Source organism: Notolepis coatsorum (genome assembly GCF_963971535.1).
Source record: "Notolepis coatsorum genome assembly, chromosome: 13".
Lineage (NCBI taxonomy): Eukaryota > Metazoa > Chordata > Actinopteri > Aulopiformes > Paralepididae > Notolepis > Notolepis coatsorum.
The window spans coordinates 30,015,920-30,027,197 of record NC_140177.1 but is presented as its reverse complement, the minus strand read 5'-3'; positions in this window follow the sequence as shown (position 1 = coordinate 30,027,197).

Below are 11,278 nucleotides of genomic sequence, written 5' to 3'. Positions count from 1 at the left end.
TTTTTGACCATGGATCCCTATGTCATCCCAGGGTGGGTAGATATGTGAGGAGATAACAAAGGAGAGAACTCCTACGATCAAAACAATCATTTCTATACATTCCATCAGTATGTTACTTTGAAATATGGCAAATATGACTCCTCGCTTTGCTGTGGATCCCCTGGAACTCCTTTTGGGGCACCAAGATCCTTTGGGACTTGGAACGATAAACTAGAGGTGTACATGGAAAAAGCTAGATGCTATACTGGAAAACCCCTCCCACCCCCCTCTATGAGGAGCTAGCCAGGATGAGGAGCACGTTCAGCCATAGACTTATCCCACTACGACACACCAAAAACCACCTCGACCAGTCCTTACATTTACATTTAGTCATTTACTGTAGCTGACGCTTTTATCCAAAGCGACTTAGAAGACAAGTCAGCAGGAAGGGTACAACTCTATCAGCTGAGTAACAATGTTCATTAAAGTGTTGAGTGCTACAGTGTAGGTTAGTATATTAGGACATAAGTGCATGACAGTAAGGGTTATTATTATTTCTTTTTTTCCTTTCAGATATTGATTGAAGAAGTGTATCTTTAGTCGACGGCGAAAGATTGAATGGGTTTCGGCTGTCCTAACTGTGGTGGGAAGTTCGTTCCACCATTGTGGGGCAAGGACCAAGAATAGGCGGCTTCTCTTTGATGACCCTCCCCGGGGCTCGGATAGGAGTGGGTCTGAGGCGGCCAGAAGATGCAGAGCATTGAGGGTGTGTAGTTAGAGACCATTGGGTCTCGTTCACCAACGGATTTAGGACAAAAGATCTGACAAATCTTGGTCTTAGTGCCACTTAAGAAATTTTCGGGCCGATTTTGGGATTCACCAACCGTCCCTTGTCTTGGATTCGGCCCTAACTAAGAGCAGGATTTAGGATCCCTGAATACCATTCGTAAGTTGACAGACTGGTGTGTGCTGTCTTCTTAAGGGCTTTATTTGGGAGGAATCATAGTGATTCCTTCATGTCAACTCTACAGGCCTCCTTGGAATTAATTAATCATAATTTAAATAAATATGACAATATTTGTACGATAAAGAATTACATTTTATATTTTAAAGTCATGCCTCAATGACGCATTTGATGTCCAAAAATAAATAATAGCACTACACAAACACTGCAAATGACTTTGAATAAATAAATAAATCAGATAAATGTTGTTATTATTTATTGTTGATCTTATTTATATTTTTGGACATTGCTTATTGTATACATTGTAAGAGTCAGTGGATAAACATTCCACTGCTCATCTTACCGGTATGATGTTGTGTGTGACAAATAAAACCTTGACCTTGCAGGTGGACTTGAACAGCAATCATGTACATTGAACCCTGCCATCCAATTAACAGTGAGCAATCGCGCTATTTAAATGGTCAACTCTGCACCCTAGGCTTAGACAATCCGGGTGAAGACGGCATTCTATGGCATTGAAATGACAGTGGATAAATAAATAAGAACTAAAGCTAATCGCGTGGATATATCTATAGTGGAATAGACTGTATTAATATTCCATATTTATACCGTCTTGTTCACTCCTGCCTGGCCACCTGTTCAGCGCACGCACACACACACACACACACACACACACACACACACACAAGCGCGCGTACTGTATAGTCTACCTGCCTAATGAATGAACAGTAGGCTTATATTATTCTAATGACTTGTTTTATTAGGAGATCACAGATACTGCGCTGCCCTATAACTTGGGCAGCCGGATCTGTTGCCAGAACTATCACTGTCACTGTTGAGAACTAGAGACTCACATCACCGTACTGACTATCTTGTATTTTGCACTAGAGACTAATATCACTGGACTCTCATCACTGGACTATCTTGTGTTTGTACTTTTTTTTTTACATTATATTGTACTTGTATCTATACTTTAAGTGTACCTATAGAGTGTATATGTTAAAGTTAGAGGTTCTATGTAGGATTGCAAGTAACTGTCTAACTGTATATATATAACTGTTTCCACTAGAGGGCGCTCTAGGCGGAGCCACTAATGCTGCCACCAGGTGGCGAGTATTTAAGGAGATATCTCCTCCCCCTCTACCTCTTTCCCCACCTGCCTCTCACGGAGAGGAGAACTCATGTGCTGCTGTGTTACCATGTGAATAATAAACCACGCCAAAGGCTAAAGATAGAAACCATGCCTCTTGACCACATTATTGTCGCCCCATAGCCAGATTCTGTCAACAGTATAGGACTGTGAAGCTATGCATCCCCCACCCTGTACCCCCCCCCCCCCATGCTGCTTTGACACCCGGATCAATAAAGGATCATCTTATCTTATCTAGTACAGTACGTACAGTACACATCTCCACAGAGTCAGGCGTGAGCGGACCAGGCGCTGCGCGGTATGTCCGCAATCATTTGATGTTTCAGTCAAGCTTACCACCGTGTACACATTTCCTACATTTCTCATGGCAGTTTACTACATTTAATGCAGGTCGATGTCAACCAACATGCCAAGCACCCTTTTGTGGGACACCGGTGCGCAACGACTCTGTGGAGTCTGGTCCGCTCACGCCCGACTCTGTGGAGATGTCATTAGAATATTAATATAAGCCTACTGCGTTCATTAATTATGCACGTGTGTGTGTGTGTGTGTGTGTGTGTGTGTGTGTGTGTGTGTGTGTGTGTGTGTGTGTGTGTGTGTGTGTGTGTGTGTGTGTGTGTGTGTGTGTGTGTGTGTGTGTCTGTGTGTGTGTGTGTGCTGACGCTACTAAATAATATTAATTTCCTCCTTTCCACTCCCAGCAGGAGTACTTCCATCTCTGCATCGCTGTAAGTTTTCCTGCAGGTACGCCTCTAACTCTTCTCTTCGAACTCCAAATTTTGGGGATTTCATTTGCACACGGCTCTGTTGGCTGGCTTTATAAGGAGCTGCCGGAGGCGTGTCTGTATGCAAATGAAGTAAACGGGAACGCGCATTCAAGTTTGTCAATGAGTGACGTATCTCATTGTGGCCATCGCAGCTGTGATCAGTTTGACCACTTAAGACAGCCTCTCCACGCATTGGTGAATCCAGGTGTAATTATCGTCGAGTTTCTCTTATGGCCTTCCAAGGTGGTTGTCGTAAGAGAAATCTTATGGCAATGTTGGTGAATGAGACCCATTGACCGGAGGTAGGCGGGAGCCGTTGCCTTCGCCGCACGATATGCCAGGTTGAGGGCCTTGAAGTGGATTTGTGCTGCAATGGGGAGCCAGTGAAGAAGTGGGGTGACATGGGCTGACTTCGGTAGGTTTGAGATCAGGCGGGCCGCTGCGTTCTGAATGAGTTGAAGAGGCTTGGTGGCAGTGGTCGGAAGGCCAGCAAGCAGTGCGTTGCAGTAGTCGAGGCGGGAGATGACTGTTGATTCGATGAGGAGTTGGAGTTCTTCATGCCAGTAGCCATCAGGCTCCACAACCGTGGGCACGGACTGCTGCCAATTGCTGGAGAGCTAACGGTTGGTGAACTTAAAAAAAAAAAATTTATCCTCTTTTTCTCCGCCTGATTTTCTATTTTTCTCCCCATCCCAATTTAGTCATTATGCCAATTCCCCCCCTCCCCTACCTGGTTGTTGTGCGCATGTTCCTCCTACTGGTCGGTACAAAGGAACCCTGAAGTCTACCACACGCACATGTGGAGACAGTCAGTGGCTCTCTTTTCACCTGGCAGTGAGGATTGCCTTCACCATTTCCTGCCTTTTGCTGAGCAGGCGCCCAGACCTGACCTGTAGGCGTCGCTGTCCACAACGCCAGATTACCAGCCTCGACTTCCCTCCCGCTAACTCAGCCAAATGAGTTAGTATAGCGATCGGCCCAAGCCGCAGGCAATGCTGACTCCGGGAGTCGAGACCGCAGCCTCTTGCATTGGTGACGAGCGCAATCTCTGCTACGCCATCCGACCTCTCTAACGGTTGGTGAACTTGAGAGGTATATCTGACTCTTATGCTGCGTCCCAATTCTCCCCTTGGCCCTACGGCTCCGTTTTGCGCGTTCCCACGAAGTGTAGGGGTGTCCCATTTCACTTTGGATCAAGGGGTAGTGACGTTTCAGCCCTCCAAATGGCCCTACAAACGGAGTCTGCCAAAATGCAGGCTCGATTTCAAGGGAGAGATGGTATTTCCCAGAATGCACTGCAAACCTTTCGCAAATCTAAAGAAAAAGAAAATGGCGGAGTCTGTAATTTAGACAATGGAAGTATTGATTTCTTCGTAACGAATCATTAAAACCAGAGAAAGACTTTCGTCTTGTTTACATCAGGGTCCCCCATTTTCAATTCATCATAACATTTATGACATACAGATAAACAGTACTGTTACATCCAGAAATGTATGACATACAAGATATGGGGGGGGGGGGGGGGGGTAAATAAATGTATTAAAATGTTCTACAATTGTTAATATTTGCAGTGGATTTGCATTCTCTTTACATATACATGCAAATTACTAGAATGTATATCAAGAGAACCTAGAAGTAAAAATGTTATATACCACTACCAGTACCATGTAATACACTGCAGTACTCTGTATTAACCTGCAATACCATGTTGTACCCTGTACTACCATGGTCATTCTGTTGTATCATGTAGTACGCTATACTGCCATGTAGTACCATGCAATACCATGTAGTACTACTGTATATGCTTTATTATAGTCTCACCCATTCATTTTCTATTTGACTGACATACTGTATGAATATAAAGAACCTGACTAACATTTGATTAAACTTGTGCTACAAAATAACAACAAAATGTCAAGAGTTTGATACCAAAAACCTTTTTATATACAAGCATAAACACTGAAGACATTCGTTATAATTTACATGGTATGCAGAGCCAAGCTTCATGGTCCTTCTGATGTAAGCTGCCTGTAAGTAATGTAAACAGTCAGCGTGTGGGTGTGTTGCGTCATTACGCTGTCGGCAACTGAGTGCTATAGTGCTGTCCCATTTCGTAGTGCAATTCACCCCTTGTGGCTGCGCTCTGAAGGGTGACTCGAGGGGTAGGGCCAAGGGGAGGAATGGGACGCAGCCTTAATGATAAACACTGGCACAGTGTGTTACTATGGTTTGGACCATGTATCCCATCATCACTATTACTACTGTCTGATTGAATCCTGACAGTTCACTATTACTACTGTTATCACTATTATCATTACTACTTGCACTTTGTTCTACTGTATGTTCGATTACCTATGTACCTATCTTATCTGTACCCCCCCCCCCCCCCCCATGCTGCTATGACAGTTGAATTTCACTAGGGGGATTAATAAAGGAACACTTGACTTGAAAGCTATGAACAGGACAACCCAGCTTCAGCATAAAATACAACTTGATATTTGTATAAATAAATTTGATTTGATTTGATAAAAGCGTTATATAAATGCACCATTTACCATTTACGTTTCTGAGGTCGCACGGCATCGTTCGGAAAGGGCATCGGCGTCTTCCTGCCTTTTCTCAGGGTCACTTCTCCTTGAGACTTCATATTGGGGCTGTGGGCGCGATAACATGTTATATCACCTTCTATCGCCGAACCCCCGAGGCCTGATTAATGTACAAACAAAGTCCAGCAAAAGCAAATATCCTCTGAGTGATATTCTCCACTGATATACAGTCGTATCACATCTTGCTATTCCATGTCACCGTTTGAGAGGGTGTCAAGGGCAGGCGGTAATATTTACAGTAGAGGGATCACAAAGAACACCTTTTGCACAATACGAAGGCTTTCGTGATATGAAACATACCGTACTGTACTTTAAAACTGTAAGAGGGTGGGTTGAAGGTGATAACATACAGACTCAAATACACCACTTCGCAGGAAGGCTTGCGTGGCGTTGAGCAAAGAAACAAGGGCCATAAAAAGGGTGAAATCTGCGTTCACATCACATTCATCCACAAGACACTGGAGAGGTATGCACACTTTTCTGAAATATTCTCTTGCTTTTCCCATTTGCCTTTAGTTGTTGTACTGTGGCACGGCGGAATACTGTGAACTGAGTTATGTTTTGTTGAATATGTCTTTCTAACGTGAAATATAACGTACATTTCTGAAATTAAACTGTCATAATAGAAATGATATGTGTGTGCATGTTAATGTACGTGATGCTTTGTTTGCAATTGTGGTTATGATGAAAAACTATTAATTTGAAATTAGCTCTTTTAAATTCATTCATTCGTTTTTTTGCCAGTAAAACAGACCTACGGTGGCGTGGCTCAATGCAAAATACCACAGAATCCAGCATTATACCAGCCTCCTACTGGAAGACTGTATAGTCTATATACTAGGACCTTTACTGTTCCTAATTTATGCAAATGACATGTCATCAGCTTGTGACTGCAAATTGTTCCTGTTCGCGGACGACTCAGCCCTGCTGGTCTCAGACAGGGACAAGTTGCAGGTTGAAAAAACACTCAGCTCTGAACTCGGCAGAATCTGCACCTGGCTCGCTGATAACAAACTATCATTACACCTGGGTAAAACAGAGTCCATTCTCTTTGGATCAAATAGCAAACTCAGCAAGGCCAACGGCTTCTCAGTTACAGTGGGTGACAATATTGTCATAAGGAAAGATGAAATTACCTACCTGGGTTCCATCCTAGAGGCAAATCTTTCCTGTGACAAAATGGCAACCAATGTAATAAAAAAAAGTCAACCAACGAACAAGATTTTTGGACAGGATCTCCTCTCTTGTAAATAAGAATACCTTGAAGACTCTAACAGGAGCTCATTCACGGGTTCTACGACTATGCTTGCACCTCATGGTACCAAAGCACCTCAAAGGCCCTAAAAACAAGGCTACAAACATCACAAAACAAACTGGTCAGACTACTGCTTGACCTTACTCCTAAAACCCACCGTACCCCTACCCATTTTGACAATCTAGGATGGCTTAGTTAGAGTAGACGACAGAGTACAGCAACTTGCAATGGGCCTGATACACTACACCACTAAAATACCCATGTACCTGTCGAAATACTTCCTAAAGGTTTGATTGATTGATTGATTGATTGATTGATTGAAAATCTTATTAACAGATTGCAGAATGGGTACAATACAGTACAGCTCAATACACACAATTGTTAAGGGGATGCAGACCAGAGAAAGACTTTCGTCTTGTTTACATCAGGGTCCCCCATTTTCAATTCATCATAATACAGGTCAGAGAAGCCCACGACCACAACACCAGAGGGAGTTCCACAAATCACGTTCAACCCAGATCCCCACAGCCGTAAAGGAATGTGAATCCCTAGCCTCCTTCAAAACCACTCTCAAAGAGCACCTACGGGTGGCTACAATTAGAAACTGGCCCCGGCAAATGACAAAATCCCCCCCCCCCCCCCCCAAATATACAGTTTATTCCCCTTCGGATGTATATTCTTTCTCTTTTTCTTACACAGTACCGTATATTTGTATGTCTTGTATGTCATAAATATCTTGATTAATTGAAAATGGAGGACCCTTATGTAAACAAGACAAAAGTATTTTTCTGGTCTTCATCCTCTTAGCAGTTGTTAGTATTGAGCTGTACTGTATATTGTACCCATTCTGCAATCTGTTAATAAAGTTTTCAATCAATCAATCAATAGTTACATTAGACACATGTTGCCATATCACTGCCTTTTCTCCCTGTCCAGGTTGCAACATTGAACTGAATCATGAAGCTGTTGGTATTGGCTCTGGCTCTTGTCCTGGTGTTTACAACTGGTGAGTCTGTCACTGATTCTCCACTGAATAAACACTCCTCATTAACCCCTGGACCACTGTGAGGACTGATGTGTGATGCTCTCTCTCTTCTACAGCATAGCAAGATTACATCATGTAGTGGAACACCACACTTGCGTTAACTGTTTCAAACTCAGGTTATTTTGCACAAGTATAAAAGTGAGATTTCGATGGTGGCAACCCAAGGACAAAATTGAAACGTTATTTGGCGGTACAGCAGTGCAGTGGTTTTCTGATCGTAAAGGCCCAGTGAAATCAAAATAGATGTTTATGTTCTTTTATCACACTGTATCTTGCACTGATTGTCATTTGTACGGCAGTATCTGACCCAACAATGACAAAAAAGTGGTATTTTAGATTTAGTAATTTCCTGGAAAAATAATGTTTTAAGAAAATGTCATCCTGCACACAGGGGAGTGTAATACATTTGTATCCAATTAAATGCTAGAATGACATTTACAGCGCATTGTAACTAAGCTAGCACTCAGTCTCCTTAACTAAATTGAACAAATGTTAAATGTTAGCTTCCTAGCTAACATAACTGATGTTGTGTATAACGTTGCTAGCGTACGTTGCTAACATTAGCTTGCTAGCTAATGAGTTGACCGTAATGCACATTCAGCGCTATTGGCTACTGTAAAATGCCAATCAATATCCCTCAAAGTCCCTCCCTAGCATAAATATGTGGAATCAAATAGCATTCAGCTAGCCATTTCGGTGTCTTTAATGCTGTTTTCTGTGTTTTTAGGTGAAGCCCTGAACTGCCATCGCTGTGTTCCCAAGAAGGCCGGGGACGAGTGTGAGACGAGCACAGAAACCTGTGGAGCATGGAAGACGTGCGCTACAGTCAAGTTCCTCGAGGCACCCTGTGAGTTTCTGCACAAAATAATAATAATAATAATAATAATAATAATAATAATAATAATAATAATAATAATAATAATAATAATAATAATAATAATAATAATAATAATAATAATAATAATAATAATAATAATAGATTCAATTTGTACCGCACTTTATATTCTGAGAATCTCAAAGTGCTACAGGAGAAAAAGTTAAATGAATAAAACAATTAAAATTAATAAAACAACCAATGAAATGGAAGAACATAAAAGTAAAATTAAATAAAAATAATAATAAAATTAATAGAAGTAAAAAATAAAAGTAAAAGAAAAATTCAGGCAAAAGCCTTGTTAAAAAGAAATGTTTTTAGGCCTCAACAGATTGTGGTGCTCTCAGGTGGATGGGGAGAGCATTCCATAGTCTGGGAGCGGCAGAGCAGAAGGCTCGATCGCCCATGGTGTGCAGCTTAGTCCTGTAAAAAATACCATGTACTCCAATACTGGGGTTTCAACAAAAGCAATAGAAACATGATGCCGACTGTCTGTGTGTATTATAGCTCATTTAAAGACATGTGTTGGTTCAGTAGGACATTTGAACTTTTTTAACATGCATACCCCTATGACTTTGTGTGCAGTTAGCCACCAATATCAGCAAACAAGGGTGCCTATAGTTGATTTAATTTTGAAGACCTCGCCCAAAATGTCCAATAACTCTCACTACTAGAACTGTATACAAAATACAGCTGTGCAACCTAGTTTTTTTTTTTTTTTTTACTTTGCCTGTTTGCAATTATTAACAATTAACAATCAATAAAAACGAAAACAAAACTTAAACACCTGAAAATCCAGTGTGGACTAAACATTATCAGGGCAAGCTAATGTAGGCAGTTAAAGGTGCTATATAGATAACATTCAGCCACTAGATGTCGCACTAGAGCACCAGAATGTCATATCCAATCAGGTGCATTCCACGTGGGGGAAATGGGAAGCAGGGAGGCCTGTAACTGTTCCGCAACAGTAAGTTACTTCCGGGGTAGGCCTGATTGGCCCCGACAGGCACGTGACGCATTCTCTAACACAAACTCTAACCTTAACCAGCTCCTTAACAGCGCCTAAACTTAACCCTTCTAACCTTAAGCAACTCCGAAACAATGCCTAACCTTAACCAACTCCGAAACAATGCCTAAACTTAACCGGCGAAATGAATGCACGTTAAAAAAGATTGCCATTCTCTAAGTCAAACTCTAACCTTAACCAGCTCCTTAACAGCGCCTAAACTTAACCCTTCTAACCTTAAGCAACTCCGAAACAATGCCTAACCTTAACCAACTCCGAAACAATGCCTAAACTTAACCGGCGAAATGAAACGGCGAAAGAATGCGAATGCACGTTAAAAAAAAAGAATAAAAATAAATTGAAGGGAATCGAACTCGCCAGCAACGAGCCGTAGGATCCACAGCCATGCAGTCTTGCCAATTGAGCTATTTCTGGATACTGAATTAGGGGGCGGTTACTGGCATATAATGAGCTCCGCTCTGCCGCTACGCTCCGCGGCAGAGAAAGTTGCGCGTCACGTGCCTGTCGGGGCCAATCAGGCCTACCCCGGAAGTAACTTACTGTTGCGGATAAGCTATAAGCAGCAGGGAGGGGGATACACGCCTGCAACATGTAAACAACAACATTCATTTTGGACCCGTCAAAATGTTTTAAATGATAAATTCATTCATCAATAATTATTTGGGGGGGGGGGGGGGGGGGGGGGGCAATAATTTTATTCAGAACCTTTCTAAAAGCTCTGTGGATGTATTTTAAATAGGGATGTCCGATATTATCGGCTGATATCTGCATTAAAATGTGATATCGGAAAATATCGGTATCGGTTTAATTTTTTTTTTTTTTTTTACATTTCTATAACCTTTATTTACCCAGGCAAGCAAGAACAAATTCTGATTTTATTTATTGTCAAAAGTATGCATAATGTTGTGTTAATTCCACAACAAGAGATATATAATGTTAATTACCTGAAATTATTCCATTTGGGGGGGGGGGGTAAACCCTGCATATATCGGAATCGGTTGATATCGGTATCGGAAATTAAGAGTTGGACAATATCGGTATCGGTAAAAAAGCCAATATCGAGCATCCCTAATTTTAAACCTTTATTTAAACTCGAAAGGCAACTGAGGAAAAGAAAAAGCATATAAAATCACACATTACATAAAATCTTAAAAATAAGACAAGGCAAAAAGCAAGGATAACAAATCAATTAAAACACGTAACACTTGATTGACAAAGGTTGGAGATCAAGGTTTCGAACTCTGCAACAGAGGGGAGAATCTCAAGCTTTAACGACTGTTGGGAGTTCATTCCATGAGCTAGAGGGGCATCATAGCAAATAAAAAAAAAACATCTTTCTCTCTCCTCCCTTCAGTCGGCCACTACCAGCAATGCATGAAACCATTGGACTGCCTCATGCTGAAGCAAAACGCCTACATTCACTCAAAGTGCTGCATCACCGACCTGTGCAACACACTCGAGAATGTTTAATGTCACACTACTGATATGAACCGCCGACGACAGGATGCAAACTGACCTATCGTAAGCCCCGCCCTGGGAAGCAGCGGCTGTGATTGGAGGATAGAGGAAAAGGGGGCGGGGTTTGAGATGGGTAAATTTTTTAACTTGCAT